The sequence below is a fragment of the Pipistrellus hanaki genome, assembly GCF_964339955.1.
Source record: "Pipistrellus hanaki genome assembly, chromosome: 3".
NCBI classification, from domain to species: domain Eukaryota; kingdom Metazoa; phylum Chordata; class Mammalia; order Chiroptera; family Vespertilionidae; genus Pipistrellus; species Pipistrellus hanaki.
This window is the reverse complement of record NC_140505.1, coordinates 124,886,699-124,906,108: the sequence shown is the minus strand read 5'-3', so window position 1 is coordinate 124,906,108 and position 19,410 is coordinate 124,886,699. Positions and strand designations below refer to the sequence as shown.

The following is a 19,410-nucleotide window of genomic DNA, read 5'->3' as shown; positions in this document are numbered from 1 at the left end:
TTCCTATGTTTGGCCAACAGGAGGCAATAACATGCAGATTTAAGATGCCCTGACCTTTCTGGCAGTAGACAATCGGGTTTGGGGGCAGTGCCATTTAGCCATTCCAACAGATAATTACATTTTGCGACTCAGCCCTGGTTGAGTCTCCAAACTTCACTAACCTTTTGATGAAACTCTTTTAATTATAACATGCTGGAATTGGTTCCCGGCAACCAGCCCTCTCTTCCCTCCCCCACTGTTTCCTAGAAGTGCCTATTGGTTTTATAAAACAAAACCCAATTATCACCTCCTCTAAGAAGCCCTTCTTAACTCCCTTGGACACTAAATAATTTTCTCTCTGTGCAACACTACACCTAGACACACTTTGTTGTTGTTGTTATTGTTACCAGTTTTGCCTGTCTCGGCTGCACAAAAAAAGAAGCACAAACTGGTATAGGAATGAATTACTCAATAAGCCGAAACCAGTTTGGCTCAGTGGTAGAGCGTTGGTCTGCGGACTGAAAGGTCCCGGGTTCGATTTCGGTCAAGGGCATGTACCTTGGTTGTGGGCACATCCCCGGTAGGGGGTGTGCAAGAGGCAGCTGGTCGATGTTTCTCTCTCATCGACATTTCTAGCTCTCTAGCTCTCTCCCTTCCTCTCTGTAAAAAATCAATAAAATATATATTTAAAAAAAAAAAGAATTACTCAATAAGTAGTTACCTATTTGGAAGGAAAATTATTGTAGATGTCAAAACAGACCATAATTCAAAATAAATACATATTATGAAAGCATTAAAGTTTTATTTTTCAAAAAACAAATGAAAAAAAAAATCAAAGAATGAAAGGGCTCAAATAAGAGCAAGTAATTATCAACACCTGGGAGGAGAAAGACCGTCTAAGTTTCAAAAGAATGAAGAGCATCATAAAGTGTAAGATCAGTGAATTTTACTACAGAAACCTGTGTTGAAATATAATCAAAATTACAAGGAATTTTTAAAAACTGGGAAAACATACTTGCCTCAAATATGATATAGAAAAAATTACTATCATATTTGAAGTTGCTGAATAAATGGGGAGACTAATACTGTGACTCACTGCAGCACACCCAGCAACATTACTGAATCCTAAAACAAAATGTTGAGTAAAGCAATCTGGTCATAAGAGTTCCATTTAGAGAGGAATTCCATTTAGATAACGGTAAAAAATGAGCACAACTAAACTTAATTGTTTATGAGTGACTGCATAGGTAATAAAAATATTAAGATAAGGAATGGAATGATTAGTCAAAAGTCATGATTGTGTTTACCAAGGCAGAGGTGGGGGTGAGAGGAGAGTATGGAACAGTGAGAAGAAGGTGATGGTCAAGGGGCAATTGTGGGTCTTGGGGGCAACATGTTACATGCTATTCCTTAACCTGGTCTGCAGATACATGAGAGTTCCCTGTATTCTTTAAATTGTTCATTTCTGAACAATTCAAAAACACTATTCTGTATCTGCAATATAGATTTCATAATAAGACAGGGAAAAGGAATTCAAAAGATGAATGGACAAAGGCTGTGCATAGAAAACCACAGGAAGAGGAAATGCAAATGACTAACCATCTTATGGGAAAATATCCAACTTACGGGAATCAATGATAAGCAATTTTTCAAACAAATTAGTTCCATTTTGTGCCTAAATTTCATTTTTATTTTTATCATACTCAATGCTGTGGACAATATACTAAAAAGGATAGCCCCAAACACCACTGGAAGGAATGAAGACAATTTGGCAATCTGTGTCAAGGGTTAAAACCTGTTAAATGTTGCAACTAAAGTTGTTTCTTGTTCTGTGATGATTTTATAGTTCTAACAATAAAGATTCATAAATATACTTTTAAATATCTGAAAAACAAACAAAACCACAGTCTTTAATCATTAATCCACAAACTCCGCCTCGGAGGTTTCTATAAAGAAGGAACCCTAAAAATTGGAGAGAAAAAAGCAGTGCACATCAGAGAACGACAGCTAAAAATTTTTAAATGCAAAACTTCTAAAGTCTAATAAAAGGAAAAAGTAAATTAATGGTACACTTAAGTGATAAAATATCACATACACAATTTAATGTTTATAAAGAATTATGATTTTATAGGATATGCTTATGTTATATTAAAAATAAGCTGTATACTAAACAGTATATATATAGTTTGGCACATCTGTGTAAAAGTATGTAAATACTTTACTTAGAGGGGGGGAAAAAACTGAAAGGAGATTTACCAATAGAATCCTTGTGTGCCCTACAAGGAGGTTAGGAAGATGCACAGGCCCATGTGCCTGAAGGGGCCCGTGCTGAAGAGGGTGTGACAGGGCCTTCTTGAGAAACTAAAGCCCGAGTAATCGAGAATTCCTCAAGCGTGGAAACCAAAGAAACAGAGCCTGGAAACCTTCAAAGCCACCTGTGAGATAGCTGTACCAGCCTAGGAGGGTGAACCAGGAAAAATAAAACCAGTGCCCAAGCTTAGCCTAGACAGACTTCTTAGATGACTGGCTTTTCTTCAGCTCATGGATTGGCTCAATGAAAACCATCTGTCATGCTGAAACCTGTTTGGCTCAGGGGATAGAGCGTCAGCCTGTGGACTGAAAGGTCCCAGGTTCGATTCCGGTCAAGGGCATGTACCTTGGTTGTAGGCACATCCCCAGCAGGGTGTGTGCAGGAGGCAGCTGATTGATGTTTCTATCTCATCGATGTTTCTAATTCTCTATCCCTCTCTCCCTTTCTATCTGTAAAAAAAAATCAATAAAATATTTTAAAAAAAAAAGAAAAAAAGAAAGAAAGAAAGAAAGAAAGAAAGAAAGAAAGAAAGAAAGAAAGAAAGAAAGAAAGAAAGAAAGAAAGAAAGAAAACCATCCGTCAGGCCTGTTATTTTGCATTTTGAGACTGTGATCACTGATAGACTGTTTCATTTGGTTGTTTGGCCATTTTACCAACGAGCAGTGCATCAACCCTGGATAATCCCAGAGCAGTTGACTGGATCACATGGTAAATATACTCGTGCATCCTCAGTATTTTAGCTGGAAATGCTCACCTCTTCATGCCCTGGGAAGACCCTGCTTCTTTCAGCTTCTTTCTGCAGGAAATCTAGAGCAGCTGCTAGGGGGGAGGGAGGGGGAGGGGAGAAGAGGAGGGATCTGTTACTTTGTAGGATAAAATGTTCTCTACACATGTTTACGGCTTTTATATCCCAGGATACATTATTCAAACACCTTCAAGCTCAGCTTCTTATAGTGGTGTCTAGAAAAATACTAGTACAAAACAACAGCTATGATTTGTGAATAAAATCAGTGGTTTCCTCACAAACTAGAGGACATGGCACACAACACAAAATGCAATTACCTTTTGGATCAGGCTGAGCAGTCGCAGCACCAAGAGTAACAGTGTTATCAGCATTTACCTTGTTAAATTTACAGCCGAAGGACACAGGCTTGCTCATTTCTTTTGCTATCTTACCTGATTATCTGCAAGCAAATGGATATGGTTTTTGTTCTACCTCTCTGGCCCAGAAAAGGCACCAAATTATACAGAGGCCTAGGAAAAAAAAGCAGATGTATTTTCTCCTCACAATTGCGTTCAGCTTGAACATATTGCACAGAAAAACCACAGACTCTGGCTGGCGTGTCCCATGCTTAACTAGGTGTTTAGCATTTATAGGCCACTTAGTCCTCATCTGCATTATAATTTTGTTGGGTGCCATAAATGCAAAACAAGTTTTAGTGCTTTTTGATATATGACTTCAGTTTATTACAGTTCCATAAAGCTGTCCAATATTTACTAAAGGGTTTTAAAACTTTATTAAATGATTTTCTTCAAGTGCCAACGAGATGCCATCACCATAGTAACTGTAATTTTCTAAATCCCATGTTCAGGTTTCTTTAGTTTTATTGAAGTGGCACATTTTCCATTAAACTTTGTAGAACATAAAGTCGTTAAGGTGACAGTTGAGCACCGTAATGGCTGTAGTAAGAACGTAGAAACTTTAGCCTTGGGCCATTTGAAACAATTATAGGAAAAGCATCAAGAGATGGTAAATGGCTTCGAAATTGCAACTTTGTGTCTTTAAGCAAATGACAAAAAAAGACGAAAGTTCAGCTTGGCTTTTGATTGCTTCTGGTTGCTGTAGCAACGGGCCAGCAAGGTGATACCTCCTTTCCAGGGTCTTAAAAGCAGCATGGGGACCCCAGATCCTGCTCTTGCCTCGGGTGCTCATTGTTGGGAAAGGTTTGCACTAATGTTAACACAGACTTCTAATTCCCCCTGTTGGTTTCTATTTCCTTCTCAAGACTAATCACAACCTGTGATTACAGGACTTATTTTTCATTTATTTGTTTATTGTCTATCATAGACCTCTACATTCAAACCAGAGCAGCGTAGTGAATTCCACAGGGGCAGGTATCTTCTCTGCCTTTTTTCTTACATTTGAGCATTAAGCACAATGTCTGACACTTTTGCTTAGCTGCTGAATAAATTAATAACTAAAGCAGATGATGTAAAACTCCTCTCACATGTAGAGTCCTCAACCCTGTAGACTCCCAGTGATTCAAAAAATGAAGTGTAATGGCCCTGGCCGGTGTGGCTCAGTTGGTTGGAGCATCATCCTGTACAACGAAAAGTGGAGGGTTCAGTTCCCAGGAAGGGCACATGCCCAGGTGGCAGTTTTTGTCCCCCATCGGGGATGATCAGGGCATGTACGAGAGGCAAATGATCTATGTTCCTCTCTTATATTAATGTTTCTTTCTTCCTTCCTCTCTCTAAAATAAATGAAAAACATATCCTTGGGTTTGGATTTTTTTAAAAAGTAAAGTGTAATAAAACAATAAAATACTGTTTTCCTTCAGGGGAAATAGAGCTGCAATAAGTTTGAGTTAGCAGAATCTTTTTCTTTTCTTTTCTTTTCTTTTCTTTTCTTTTCTTTTCTTTTCTTTTCTTTAAGAGGCCGTGATTCCAAATCTTGTGCATCAACCCCTCCTGAGCTAGGATCCCTGTTCACATCCTATCAATCCCTCCCTGAGGGCATGGTCCAGACAGTTTATATGACAGATACCGCATCTTCACTTGTGTTTTCTTTGTTGCTGTTAATCCTCAATTGAGGATATTTTTCCATTAATTTTTAGGGAGTCTACAGGGACGGGGAGGAGTCTGCAACCAAGGTAGGTACATGCCTGTGACCAGAATCGAACCCAGGACCCATAGGTCCACAGGCCAACACTATCCACTGAGCCAAACTGGCTAGGACATATCTTTATTAGTGTTGCAAAACAGCCTGATCTTGATTTAGCTTACCCCCGCATCAAGACAGCTTGATACACCAAACCGTATTTCCATAATGAAAGCAGTGTCTACAGCAGGAAGAATGTCCTTATTCGTCCCAATTATTCTATTTGTGAAGAAGATTGTTTTCCTGCATGGGAAGACATGATCCATAAAGGTCTTACATTTTTAGACTTGTTTTTCTAATCTAAAGAAAGATAACTCTCTGTTAAACCAGGTGTTGAGTCAGTATACTTCCAAAGTTTAAGTAGAAGGGAGAGTATTCAGATATCAGGAAGTCCATTATCAGTGTTCTCATGTGCGAAAGTTCCTATTGTTCAAAGCAGCAAGCCCTACTACTGATCTAACTGAGGCACCAGCTAGCAGGGTCAAAGCACAGTGTGAAATAGGCCAGCCCTGGGTTGTATTCCCACAAGGACCGGTTGGCTTATTCTTCTTCGTGGCTATTGCTGCACAACTCACTCCAGAGCCACTGCTATTCCAATGGTCACAAAGGGAGTCTCGTCAGAGTATAGGGGTGGATAACACCCCAGCAGAAGACAAACATCTCAGCTTTCACATTTGATTCATAACAAACCAGAAGAGCACTTTTTACATGTGAGGGACAGCATGTTAGCTAACAATATTATGAGTAAAATAAAAATGTTAATAAATGATCCATATTACATCCTTCTTGGACCACAGAAAGATACATATAAGGGTCATGGGACTGTCAGTCCTGAATGTGTCATCCTTTTTCTTAAATAAATAAAAAAAGATAACATATATGTGCTATCTAAAATTCAAATTTATATAAATAACATCAATATAAGGATTTTGTGATTAGTTATAGTGAACATGCACTGTTAGCACTTAGCTATTGGTGCTTAATGAAAAGACAAAAGATAATTACATACTTTCAAATACAGAGGGAATTGTTTTTCCATGAAGCAACTTGAGATATAAATGACTCCTTTAATATCTTATTTTCAAAACTTGTAGAGTACTTCCATCTCTTTGCAATTCTTACTTTCTGTTAGTTCTGTGAAAGGAAAATCTTAAGGTATATTTTCAATTTTTTATCTCTTGAATTGATTGGTACTAATATAATTTTAAAAATTGTTATATTAATTAAAAAATAGCATTTCTATAAAAGCAACTATAAATGAAAATACAATGTAATAAAAAACAGTTAAGATGCTTTTATTAACTTGAAATTCCCTCAGTCTAAAAATCAATGTTAATTATATATAGTACAATAAATGGATTCATAATAGAGAAATAATAAAAAATGCAACCAACTATGGCCAATTCTGTAGTGCTAATTACTGACATACATTACCACATTATTGACAACTCAGCAAAACTATTCAACCAGAATCTTAGTGAGGCAGAATAATGTATATCTTACAGTGAGTTTCATTTTCCCTTTCACATAATTGTATACTAAGCAGACCATTCATTCATTCAACAAAGTTACATTGCCTCTCCACTCTGTATCCAGTAATGGGTTGTATATAAGAGACATAATGGGATGATCCAGTTCATAATCCAGGGATGAAGCTAGGTAGCCAGTAGCTACTATCAAGTGAGGTAAGTGCTAATAGAGGCACAAAGGAAAACATGCTTAACTTCAGCAGGAGGAGGCATCAGGTAGGGTCCTAGTGAAGGGTAGACTTCAGCGATCCTATGCTTTCTTCATTTTCTAGCACCAAATAGAAGAGCGGTTCCTAAACGATTTCAACAGAGCTGTGATGGATTTTGTGACTTCATAGTAAAATGCAATACAATTCTAAAACTTAATTTATTACCATAAAGCTCTTTTTTATTCATTTTTTCTTTTTTCTTCTTTTTTCTTTTCTTCTTCTTCTTCTTCTCCTTCTTCTTCTTCTTCTTCTTCTTCTTCTTCTTCTTCTTCTTCTTCTTCTTCTTCTTCTTTTCCATTGAGAACTTCTCCTCCTGAGCATATGTCCTTCTAACTCTTTTATGTCCTTTCTTTTTTTTGAAATCATGGATCACATGTGATAGGCCTGCTTTTTCTTCCTTAATTGATCTAATAAATAGTAGAAAATTGTTGGTGGCTCAAGAGAAGTAAAGAGAGCTTGTTGTTTCATCAGTTGAGTGTTAACTGCAGAAGCTTTCTTACCCAATGTGATCCAGAGCAGTAATTAGTGAATTAAACACAAAAATCAATTAAGATGAGACATCGTAAGAAAATACATTAATATATTTTATATTTGGACTTAAAATGTTAATTACTTAAATGTTTATTATTTTACTTCAGGGTAATAAAAACATCTTAACTGTTTTTATCCAAATGGAGGATTTTCACTTTGTGCATCCACTGATCCAATGTTCCTTTTGGTATATTTACTGGCACAACAATTTAAAGACAACTGTGGAGCAAAATGATTTCACAATAAACCGAGAATTTTATGAATCCCCCCCCCCCCCGAATTTTTATGGTTTATCTTAAACCTCACTTGACAGACAACTTTATATTCACCTTCATTATTTATCAAAATATTCCATTTGCTTTCATGGAAACAACACTTTTTTGTGCACCTGTGATTCATCCGTTATATTATGTTTACATAATTACAATTACAACCGGATAAGCAGATTTAAGAACAAATGCAACTGTCCCTTGGTATGCATGCTAGTTAGCAGGTGCTGACAATACTGCATGCACCTGCCAGAGCAGGGCTTCTCAACTTCAATCTGCATGTGAATCACCTAGAGATCCAGGAAAATGCAGATTCTGCTTCAGTCGATCTGGAGTGGGGCAGAGGCTTTAGTTCTAAGCTCCCCGGTGTTTCTGCTGCTGCTAACAACTGACCACCAATGGTGCTCCACTTTAGCTGCACATTGGCATCACCTGATTGGAATGGGGTCTTTGAAACAGGATTTTTAAAAGCTTGCGAGATGATTGCAATATACTGGAATGAAGCCTGCTAACTTGAACCTTCTATGTGATCTGAGCGTGCTTTTGCAGAGAGAATTGAGTGTCGGTAATTAATTGAACAGATCTGTTCATCAAAGTCAGTGGAAAGAACTATTATGCGTATAATCAGTGAATGTCACTTTCCTACATGACAGCCCGCAGGTTCAATGTATTTTATGGTGTGTCTTTTTGTTTTGCTTCTTAATTGACTTTATTTCTAAGACGTCTGGTTTCCCCCGTATACAAACCCCAGGGCTTAGGGGGAAGGGCGGAAACTAGACTGTTTAACTGGTACCAATACCTGATATCTATCAAGCTGGCTAGGAATTAAGTGTGCCTCTCCTCTTGGCTTTGCCTGTAGTGCAGCCATTACATAACACTTCACAATCCTACTGCAAAGGCTCTGTTTCCTAGAGGGATCAATCCAGCCTGATTTAAAGCGTACGAAATATTGACAGAAACCCAGAAGACAAAGGAAAACTGAGGACGCTTCAAGTTGAACACTAGCCACTCCATTTATGGGGCAAAAATAATATACAAGTAATGTGAAATGAGAAATCATCATCTGTGAAATAACAGATTAGTTATTTTTGTGTAAGCATATAGTCATGACCTGAGACTTTCCTGCATGGGACTTTTCAGTCACGATTTTGGTCCTTGGTGTAGAGCAGGGACCAGCTGCCCATTTTTTAAATATAGTTTTCTTGAAACACAAACATACATAGACATATTGTATATTGCTGTTTCCGGGCAATTCATGTCAGAGTTGAGTTGGGACATAGACTGTATGGTCCACATACACTAAAATATTTACTACCCTGTTTCCCCGAAAATAAGACAGTGTCTTATATTAATTTTTTCTTCCAAAGTTGCGCTAGGTCTTATTTTCAGGGGATGTCTTATCTTTCAATGTGCTAGGTCTTATTTTCGGAGTATGTATTATTTTCGAGGAAACACGGTATTTAGACCTTAACAGACAAAAATTGCCGTTCTCTGTCATAAAGGAACCATCATCAAAGCTTGCTCATTACCGCTACCAGCAAGGAGCAGAGTCTAGCCGACAATGCCATGCTAGTCCCCCCACAATCAATAGCGCTCTCTGAGCTTCCTGTTAATAATCCCTCTTCAAATCACTTAAATCTTTGCTTAGAGTACACCTTTTAAGGTCAGCCAGAATGTGGCTGTGAGCTCAGGTGGAAGTTGAAATGCAGCCCATAATAACGGCAAGACAGAGAAAAGAGAGCAGGCTCACGAGAAATCAAGCTCTAAGGAGTGATGTGGATCCAGAGCTGGATGCTGGTCACAATCCCTTTCATGCTGTGCTTATGCCAGGCTATAGATCTTTTTTAATGCAAAAGCAGTTATTTCAGCCTGAGGTCCAGTCTTTCAGCGGGGAAAGTTTCTAGGCACTGTTTCTGTCACATTATTCAACCTGGGCCTACTAATTGATTGCCTTTTGTGTAGAGTCCAAAACAGAACATTATCCTTTTCATCAATTTTCTCAGCAGTCTGCAAATGTGCTATTTATTGCATGTAAAGTTCTACTTAAATAACATTCAATCATCTTTCCAGCAGATTTCAATGAGCAATGCTCCTGGAGATGCTTAACAACCTGTAATGCCTATTCATTGTGTGGAAAGCCTTCTAATGACAAATGGCTAAGGCAGGAACTCTTTAGGCTTATAATTTCCTTAGATGAATTTTCTTGACAGTGTTGAAAAATGAACACACTGTTTGCAAATGAATGTATCATGCATTCCCAGCAGCTATTCTTAAAGCTGCCTTTGTTCATATTATGGAATGAGATGATAAATCAGTTGCATAGTGGCTTATTGAAGGGGGGAAGGCAAGGGAATAAAAACTCCATAATGCATATGTATAAACATTACATTTAATATGTTTGTATTTTTATATAAAATCATTTCGCCTTAAGTGGTGGCTTCATTATAAGCTGGTATTGGTAATTTTTGCTCAACATTCCCCAAATAAGTAGGCCTTAAAAACAAAAGTATCTGTTATTCAAATCTGGCTGTTGCCATTTGGCTTAAATAACAGCCCTTATACAGACTATTTAAGTCTATAAAAACATTCAAGGTCCAATTTTTTTGAATAGTTATGTTGACTTAAAGACAAAAAAAAAGCATTTACTAGTATTGAGTACATACTATGTCAGGCATAATCTATTGGGTCGGCAACGAAGTAATTGCGGGTTTCACACATATGGCTTCAGTTGAATTTTTAGGTTTGCAGACGTAGTACAAATGTAAAACACATTTTGTTATTTGATAGTTGGCTATTCAGCTGTTAATCAGTAAAAAAAGTTTTTTGATCTGTTTCGTAGTTTTCGTTTGGCGTTCGTTGAAAAATGGAAAATCAAAAGGAACATTTTCGTCATATTTTGCTTTTTTATTTCCGCAAAGGGAAAAACGCATCGCAAGCTCATAAAAAGTTATGTGCTGTTTATGGTGACGAAGCCTTAAAAGAACGGCAGTGTCAAAATTGGTTTGCCAAATTTCGTTCTGGTGATTTTTCACTGAAAGATAAAAAACGCTCTGGTCGTCCAGTTGAAGTTGATGACGCCCTAATCAAAGCAATAATCAATTCGGACTGTCACAGTACAACACGTGAGATTGCAGAGAAGCTTCATGTATCACATACATGCATTAAAAATCACTTAAAACAACTTGGCTATGTTCAAAAACTCGATACATGGGTTCCTTGCGAACTGAAAGAATCACAGTTAACGCAACGCATTAGCAGCTGCGATTTGCTAAAGAAACGTAATGAAAATGATCCATTTTTAAAATGACTGATAACTGGCGATGAAAAATGGGTTGTTTACAACAATATCAAGCGGAAAAGATCGTGGAGCAGGCCAGGTGAACCAACTCAAACAACATCAAAAGCTGATATTCATCAAAAGAAGGTTTTGTTATCAGTTTGGTGGGATTACAAAGGAATTGTCTACTTTGAACTCTTACCACCCAACCGAACGATCAATTCTGATGTCTACATTGAACAACTAACGAAATTAAACAATGCAGTTGAAGAAAAGCGGCCCGAATTGACAAATCGAAAAGGTGTTGTATTCCATCATGACAATGCAAGGCCACACACATCTTTGGTCACTCAGCAAAAATTAATGGAGCTTGGTTGGGATGTTTTGCCACATCCACCATATAGTCCTGACCTTGCACCATCTGATTACTTTTTGTTTCGATCTTTACAAAACTCCTTGAATGGTAAAAATTTCAATAATGATGATGATGTCAAATCGTACCTGATTCAGTTTTTTGCTAATAAAAACCAGAAGTTTTTTGAACGTGGGATTATGATGCTGCCTGAAAGATGGCAAAAGGTCATTGATCAAAATGGGCAATACATTACAGAATAAAGTTATTTAGTTCCATGAAAAAAATTGTCTTTGATTTTCTTTAAAAAGTCCGCAATTACTTAGTTGCCGACCCAATATCACCAGGTACACAAAGAGTAAGATAGGTGTTTTAAGACAGTCTGGCCATTCACAGGTATTGGGTTATTTTGCTGGCTTTAGGTAGCCTCTACTAAGCTTTTACACCACAGGCAAGGGAGAGATACCACTCCCCTCCCACTCAAGCTGAACAGTGTTTGCATGTTCTAATACAAGCAGGTCTCAACAAATTTTGCAAAGGATATATTTACCAGCAAGGAAATAAAGGCAATTTGAATGTTTGGGGTGGGGGTGGGGGAGGAGCAGGAGGGCTGTAGGAAGACTATCGTTCCAGTTTGACTCCAGTGCCCCATGAGTAAAATAAATAAATAAATAAATGCTACGTCAAATATGCTCACCTTGGTATAAAGATTAATTATTTAGAGCTGAAGGCAATTGAGAAATGGATTAACAGATGCAGGAAGAGTTCTCTATCCTCCCCTTATCTGCCTAAGCAGGACATATAATGCTTTTCTGTGAAGGTGTCTCTCTCCCCCAAAGAGGAAAAGCACCCTGATCCCCAGAGACATAGTCAACACTGAGATGAATTTGCATAAACAGACTTGACTAAAATAGCCCTTATCTTTCACTCATTCCCTCATATATTTCCTGGTCTCTTTCCCATGACTTATCATCTTGAGACTCAAACCCCCCTTTTTTGTTAAAATGGTATATAAGCTTAAGAGGCTAACTAATTCTTCAAATTTCAGTTCTTTTTGTGAACTCCATGAATGTAAAATATTAATAAAAACCTCCTGGCTTCTTTCTTGTTAATCTGTCTTTCTTAGTTTAATCCACAGGCTTTCCCAGTCACTGAACCTAAGAGGTTATAGGAAAAGTTTTTCCTCCCCAACAGAGGCAAAACAGTAGAACAAACACATTGTCATACACATGCTTCTGTAAGCTCTGTCAAATCTTAGCTTTCTATCCTGTAGGCATTCAGGACAGTATCATGCATGAAACGTTCTCTGGCAGCACAGGTGATAGGACCAGCAGCTGGTTTCAGCTAACCATCCAGTCTAGATTCCTCCTGTTTAATGGGAGGAACACAGGAACCAAGGGAGTCCTGCCCTAGAGTACATTCCTGGGGCTGTTAGGCTGCTGAGCTTGCCAGGTTCTCACTGCCCATTCATGGAAGGGTCAAGATGTTTGCACCATTTTTCCAAACAGTTTGTTTATCTCAAATACCACTCATTGCACCAGTGAAAAAAATATTTCTACTGCCCCTTGATCTCAATTTAGATAGTAATGTCTAAGTGATTAAATTGTTGTCACTCTTCTAGAGTGAAGACTTATAGGATCTTAAAATGCCAACTCACCACTTCTTGAGGTGGTTTCTGATTAAAGTAATTCATCTAACTGGCCCTAGGATATAGAGTTCATCATTAAATTACTCAGATACAGATCACATTGCCCATGAGGAACTATATTAACTAAATTACAGACCGTAGCATAGAAGTCTCTCAGAACCATAATACTAGCATGTACAAAAATCTAATTGGGTACAGAGAAGGGAAGAATTTTTCAGGGAGGCTTAACAAGGGAGGTGATCCCTGAGTGGAATCTTGAAGTTCAACAGGGAGAAGAGAGTTGTACACAAGAATTCCAGGCTGAAAGAACAACTTGTACAAACGCAAGAAGACAAAAACAATCATGGGTGATCAAGTACTGGAAGAAATTCAGTACAGCTGAAACATGGAGTGAATGGAGAAGGTAGAGGGAAAGAGGTGAGTGAAGGAATGTGAGTTTTAACAGCAGGCAAGTAGCTCAGATAGCCTTTGTGTCCTTCCTGTCCTTTTTATTTCATTAGCTTGAGATGGTGGAGAGAACAACAATCCTTCTCATTAGAATTTGTCACTTCTTTATCTTTCATCCTTGGGCCAGTGATCTGTTAGGGTGCGTTCACGAAAATGTTGATTTAGCAATAGGGCTAATCATTGAATCAAAATATAATTTTCTAGCCCTCTACCATACCTTCTGAATCAGACATGCTGCAGGTGGCTCCAGTAAGCTGTGCATTTAAAACTCCCAGATTGTGAATCATTGCCTTACGTACTTTATTATGTGGAAGAAATCAACTTTGTTTAAAAAAAAAAAAAAAAAAAACACAAAAAAACACAAAAAAACTCTTAAGTAGGTGCTATTTCTTTTGGCTCTATTCCTTCTTAAGAAGGAAAAAAAGAGCAATAATCTGAAGAGCCTGACATATTTAAGATTAAAACCTTTAAAATCCTTTAGCTGGGTTGTGGCATTTGCAGGGAGAGGGAGAGATTATCCAAAGGTAAGAGACTTTTCTTCCTTTGAAGCTATATTGGTGTGATGTGAATCAAACCATTCATGCAGAGAACAAAAGCACTTTTGACTTAAGAGCCAGTTAAGATGCTAACTTAAATAAACAGGGAGGAAAAGAGATATGACAAAAGGTCAACTTAGTCATAGGTTCTTGAGCTACTTTGATTGAAGTAGTGCCTAAGGCTGAGCAGCTGAATTGAGCTTGTAATTATCCACTCTCCCAGAGATTCCTCACCAAAAGTCACCAGATCTGTGAAGTCAGTTCAGAAGGAGGTCTGGAAGCCATTTTCAATACTTCTGGTACAGTACTTCTCTAAGCGTGGGCCGCCTGAAGAATGAGGACAGTGCTTATTAAAAACAAAGATTTCTGTGTCCCAAGCTGAAATTATATTTAGAGTGTTTGGTGTGGGGCCTGGGAATCCGTATTTCTTTTCAAACACTGGGTGAGTTTGAGAGAACCAGTTTGTGATAAAGCTAATTAAAACACCCCTAAATAGTTGAAACCAGTTAGGTTCAGTGGATAGAGTGTCAGTCTGCGGACCGAAAGGTCCCAAGTTCGATTCCGGTCAAGGGCATATACATTGGTTGCAGGCACATCCCTGGTAAGGGGTGTGCAAGAGGCAGCTGGTCGATGTTTCTCTCTCATCGACCTTTCTAGCTCTCTATCTCTCTCCCTTCCTCCTCTCTGTAAAATATCAATAAAATATATATTTTTTAAAAAAGTTGAAGAAGTACAACATCTAATCAAACAATGTGGAGATTGGAGATTCCCCTGAGATCCTGACTATGAAACCACCATCTCCCCTGCAGTTATGAATTTATTGACATAGCAACTATAATCGGGCTCTATCAGAGATGCCAAAAATAAGCTCTTCTCATTATGCAACTGTAAATTAATAGCAAAGTTACATGGAAAGATATTTCCAACCGGTTTAAACCAAATCAGTTAGGAACAGCCATTAGGTTCTTTTGATAAGTAACAGTAGTAATCAGCTACACACCCAATAACTTCACCACTATGTTGTTAAGAAGCTGAGACTCAGACCAAATTCTACCACACTTACAGATACATTGAGAGACAAAGGTTGAAGAGCTAGTTCCTCACCTAAGGTGGAAACTGTCTCAAATGTTTGAGTTTGTTTAACAGCTGTAATCTCACAAATGAGACCATATTTCTAACATCTATGATGCTAACAAGCCATTATTTAATAATATTTCTATTATTATGGGAATTAGACAAGCTATCTGGTGTTGCTTGAAGATAAAATAGCTAAAGCTTTTATAAAAACTGCCTGTGGAATTCAATCTTTCTGATCGCTTGTGAACTGACAACATTTGGAGTGTGAATTTCTGATCAGTCCTACTGATTATCTTAGAAATTGGCTTAGCCGAAACTGGTTTGGCTCAATGGATTGAGCGATGGCTTGGGGACTTAAAGGTCCGGCATATCCCCAGTAGGGGGTGTGCAAGAGGCAGCTGATGGATGACTCTCTCTCATCGATGTATCTAACTCTCTATCTCTCTCCCTTCCTCTCTGTATAAAATCAATAATTATATATATATATATATATATATATATATATATATATATATATATATATAAAAGAAATTGGCTTAAACTAACGCTCCACTAATACAGATACAGTATATCTCAAAAAGGGAAAAGAGGGGGAAGTGATATGATTGTTTCTTTACTGCTGATACATATAATTTAAGTTCATGAAGATTTAAAATTAAGCACAAAATCATTTATGAATCAAAACAAAAGAATATTATTGTGTGAAGAAAACTATACATATATATGGAATTATTTTATTCTTGGAATATTTGATAAAAATTTATCTTGTTAAACAGGCTAATCTGTCTATTCCAATTTAAAATAAATATTCAAAAAATTGACTTGGACTTGTAAATTTCAGTTGAAATCTTACCAAGTTTATATTCCATATTAGAACTTTTAAGTAGACTCAAGTTTGCCATATTTATAAATGTACTTCTTAGATTTATAAGAAGTACTTAAGTATATAGAAAGCTTTGACAGCCAGATCAAGTCTTTTTGAAGGGTATTTTAAAATGTTTAAAGGTATTCATTTTTTAAAATGATTTTTATAGAATTTATTAGGGTGACATTGGTTAATAAAATTATATAGGTTTCACGTGTACAATTTTATAATACACCATTGATATATTTGGGTGTGTGTTCACCACCCAAAGTTAAGTATCCTTCCATCACCATTTATCCCCACCTTTACCCTGTTCTACCTCTCCCCACCCTCCTTTCCCTCTGCTAATCACTATACTGTTGTTTGTGTCTATAAATTTTGTGGGTGTCTTTTTTTTTTTCCTTAATCCCTTCAGCTTTTCCCCCCATCCTGCCAACCCCCTCCCATCTAACAGCTGTCAGTCTGTTCTGAATCTGTTTCTATATTGCTTGTTTATTTTATTATTCACATTTAAGTAAAATCGTATGGTATTTGTCTTTCTCTGACTGGCTCATTTCACTTCATAACACTCTCTTGAGGTTCATTCATCTTGTCGCAAATGGTAAAATTTCCTTCTTTTTTATTTTTATAACAAATGTATGTTATTAATTTTTTACAGAGAAGAAGGGAGATGGATAGAGAGTTAGAAACACTGATGAGATAGAAACATCTAATCAGCTGCCTCCTACACACACCCACCCTGGGGATGTGCCTGCAACCAAGGTACATGCCCGTGACTGGAATCAAACCTGGGACCCTTCAGTCTGCAGGCCCATGCTCTATCCATTGAGCCAAACAGGTTAGCTTTTCACAGCCAAGTAGCATTCCACTGTGTAAATGTACCATAGCTTTTTTACCCACTCATCTACTTACTGGCACTTGGGCTGCTTTGGAATCTTGGCTATTGTCAACTAACATAGGAGTGCACATAGTCTTTCAAATCAGTGTTTAGGTTTCTTTGGATAAATCCCCAGAAGTGAAATTGCTGGTTCCTGAGGCAGTTCCATTTTTTTAATTTTTGAGGACACTTCATACTGTATTCCACAGTGGCTACACCAATATGCATTCTCCAAAACAAGGCACAAGGGTTTCCTTTTCTCTACAGCCTCACCTACATTTGTTATTTATTGATAATAGCCTTTCTAACAGGTGTGGGGTGATAGCTCATTGCAGTTTTAATTTGCATTTCTCTTTTTTTTACCCCTTTCCTTCTCTTAAAGATGATCTTTTAACATTTTTTTAAAAAAATAATGGTTTGTTAGTGATGAACTCTTACCTTTTTCTTGTCTGGAGAGCTCTTTAGTTTTCTTTAAATGTTAAATAATAGGCTTACTGGGTAGAGTGGTCTTAATTGTATGTTCTTGCTTTTCATGACTTTTAATATTTTGTGCCAATCCCTTCTGGCCCAAATGTTGCTGTTTAAAAATCAGCTGAAAGTCTTATGGGAGCTACCTTACTGTCTTTCTCTTGATGCTTTTAAGATTCTCTCTTTGTCTTTAACCTTTGCCATTTAGATTATGATGTGTCTTTGTGTGGGCATCTTTGAGTTTTTCTTGATTGGGACTCTCTGTGCTTTCTGGACTTGTGTGTCTTATTATTTCACCAGATTAGGAAAGTTTTTTAATCATTCCTTCTGGTACTGCTATGATAGGTATGCCATAACGCTTCATGTTGTCCCAAAGATCCCTTAAACTAAGGTGACCAGATCATCCCACTTTTGGCGGGACAGTCCTGATTTCTAACAAATTTTCCCCGAGTCCTGTGGTATTTTTAAAAGTCCCGATTTTTGGAAAGAATTTTTCCAATCTTTCCAAAAATCGGGACTTTTTTAAAATGCTGCAGGACATGGGAAAAATTGTTAGAAATCAGGACTGTCCCACCAAAAGCGGGACCATCTGGTCACCTTACTTAAACCAAGCATGTCAAACTGAAAGGCTAACACAGGCCAAATAAACAAGGTTAAAGTTTATGTGGGCTGCATAAAAACAAAAGCTTCAATTTTCATAGAAGTGTAGGTTTATTTCAATAGAGACATGCAAAATACAAAGGGCTGAAATAAATGAGTAATCATTAACATAAAATAATAGAACATTTTAATAAAAATTAATCTTTTTTTAACATTAACTTATCAGACACTGAATTAATAAGCACAAATTAATAAGCATAACACAAAAAAACTATTTTTCTTGTTCTTCAAAAGCAAAGTATTTCCTGTTGTGTGCACCAAACAAGTCAGTACTAGACTAAAGACATGGCAATTAGCTGCTAAAATATTATCTGCTAGTGTTAGTGGAGAGAAATGGTGTGCCTGCACGTAAGGCACATAAGGGAAATGAATGCAACACAATTATAGTAATCAGTCATGAGCGAGCATTGTAGTTCATTATTATTCACTAGAGGCCTGGTGCATGGATTCAAACACCGGTGGGGTCCCTTGGCCTGGCCTGCAGGGATCGAGCCAAAATCTGCTCAGTGTACAGATTTGTGCATTGGTGGGCTCCCTCAGCCTGGCCTGTGGGGATTGGGCTGAAACCGGCTTTTAACATCCTCCAAGGAGTCCCAGATTGCAAGAGGGTGCCCCACTGGTGCACAATCGGGGGCCAGGGAGGGACTGTGGAAGGGCTCCAGGGCATATCCTGCCCATCTCACCCAGTCCTGATCAGTCAGACCCAACAGCAAGCTAAACTACTGGTCAGAGCATCTGCCCCCTGGTGGTCAGTGTGCATAATAGCAACTGATCAAATGGTCGAATGAACAGACACTTAGCATATTAGGCTTTTATTATATAGGAAGATATGTATAACAAGATATTGTAACAATTAAGTTACAAAATTTTATTAAAACTTTTCTTACATACTATTATATTGGCTGGGTTGCAAAAACATTCATTGTAGGCCATGTGCAGCCCATAGGCCACAAGTTTGATATGCTTGCTTCCTCATTTTTTTATTTCTTTTTTTTTTTTCCTGTTCGGATTGGGTGTTTTCTGCTCCCTTATCTTCCAAATTGCTGCTTTGATCTTCTGCTTCATCCAATCTACTGTTTATTCCTTCTAGTGTATTCTTCATTTCGGATAGTATATTCTTTATTTCTAAATTTTTTCCACCCTTAGGCTGGATGTCTGTGAGAATTGCCCTCAGCCACATTGTATGACCTGATGTGTAGGTGCTGACTATATTAAGGGGAACTCACCTCAGTAGGGTCTGGTGCCTGCCGAGATCTCCTTTTAGATATCCTGCTTGTGAAGATAATGGGATTTTGCTCTGATGTTGTCTGATGGCTGTGTTGGTTCTGGGGCCTCTTGAGAGGGACTCTGACACAGGTCAATGTCAGACTCTGCCTGTAACTGAACTTGAGTAATCTGTTTGGAGCTAGGGAGTGAGTCACAGTTTGTGGCTGCCTCTGCTGGGTCTAGGTGTGCATTGAAAGAAATAGGCTGTGCACCAAGGTCAGCTTCCAT

General features: G+C 37.8%; 1 protein-coding gene across 1 annotated transcript in view; it reads right to left on the bottom strand.

The window, feature by feature from the left end:
- Nucleotides 1-19,410, bottom strand: part of NAP1L1 (nucleosome assembly protein 1 like 1) — a 458,483-nt gene that overhangs the window by 146,678 nt on the left and 292,395 nt on the right. The window lies entirely within an intron of this gene.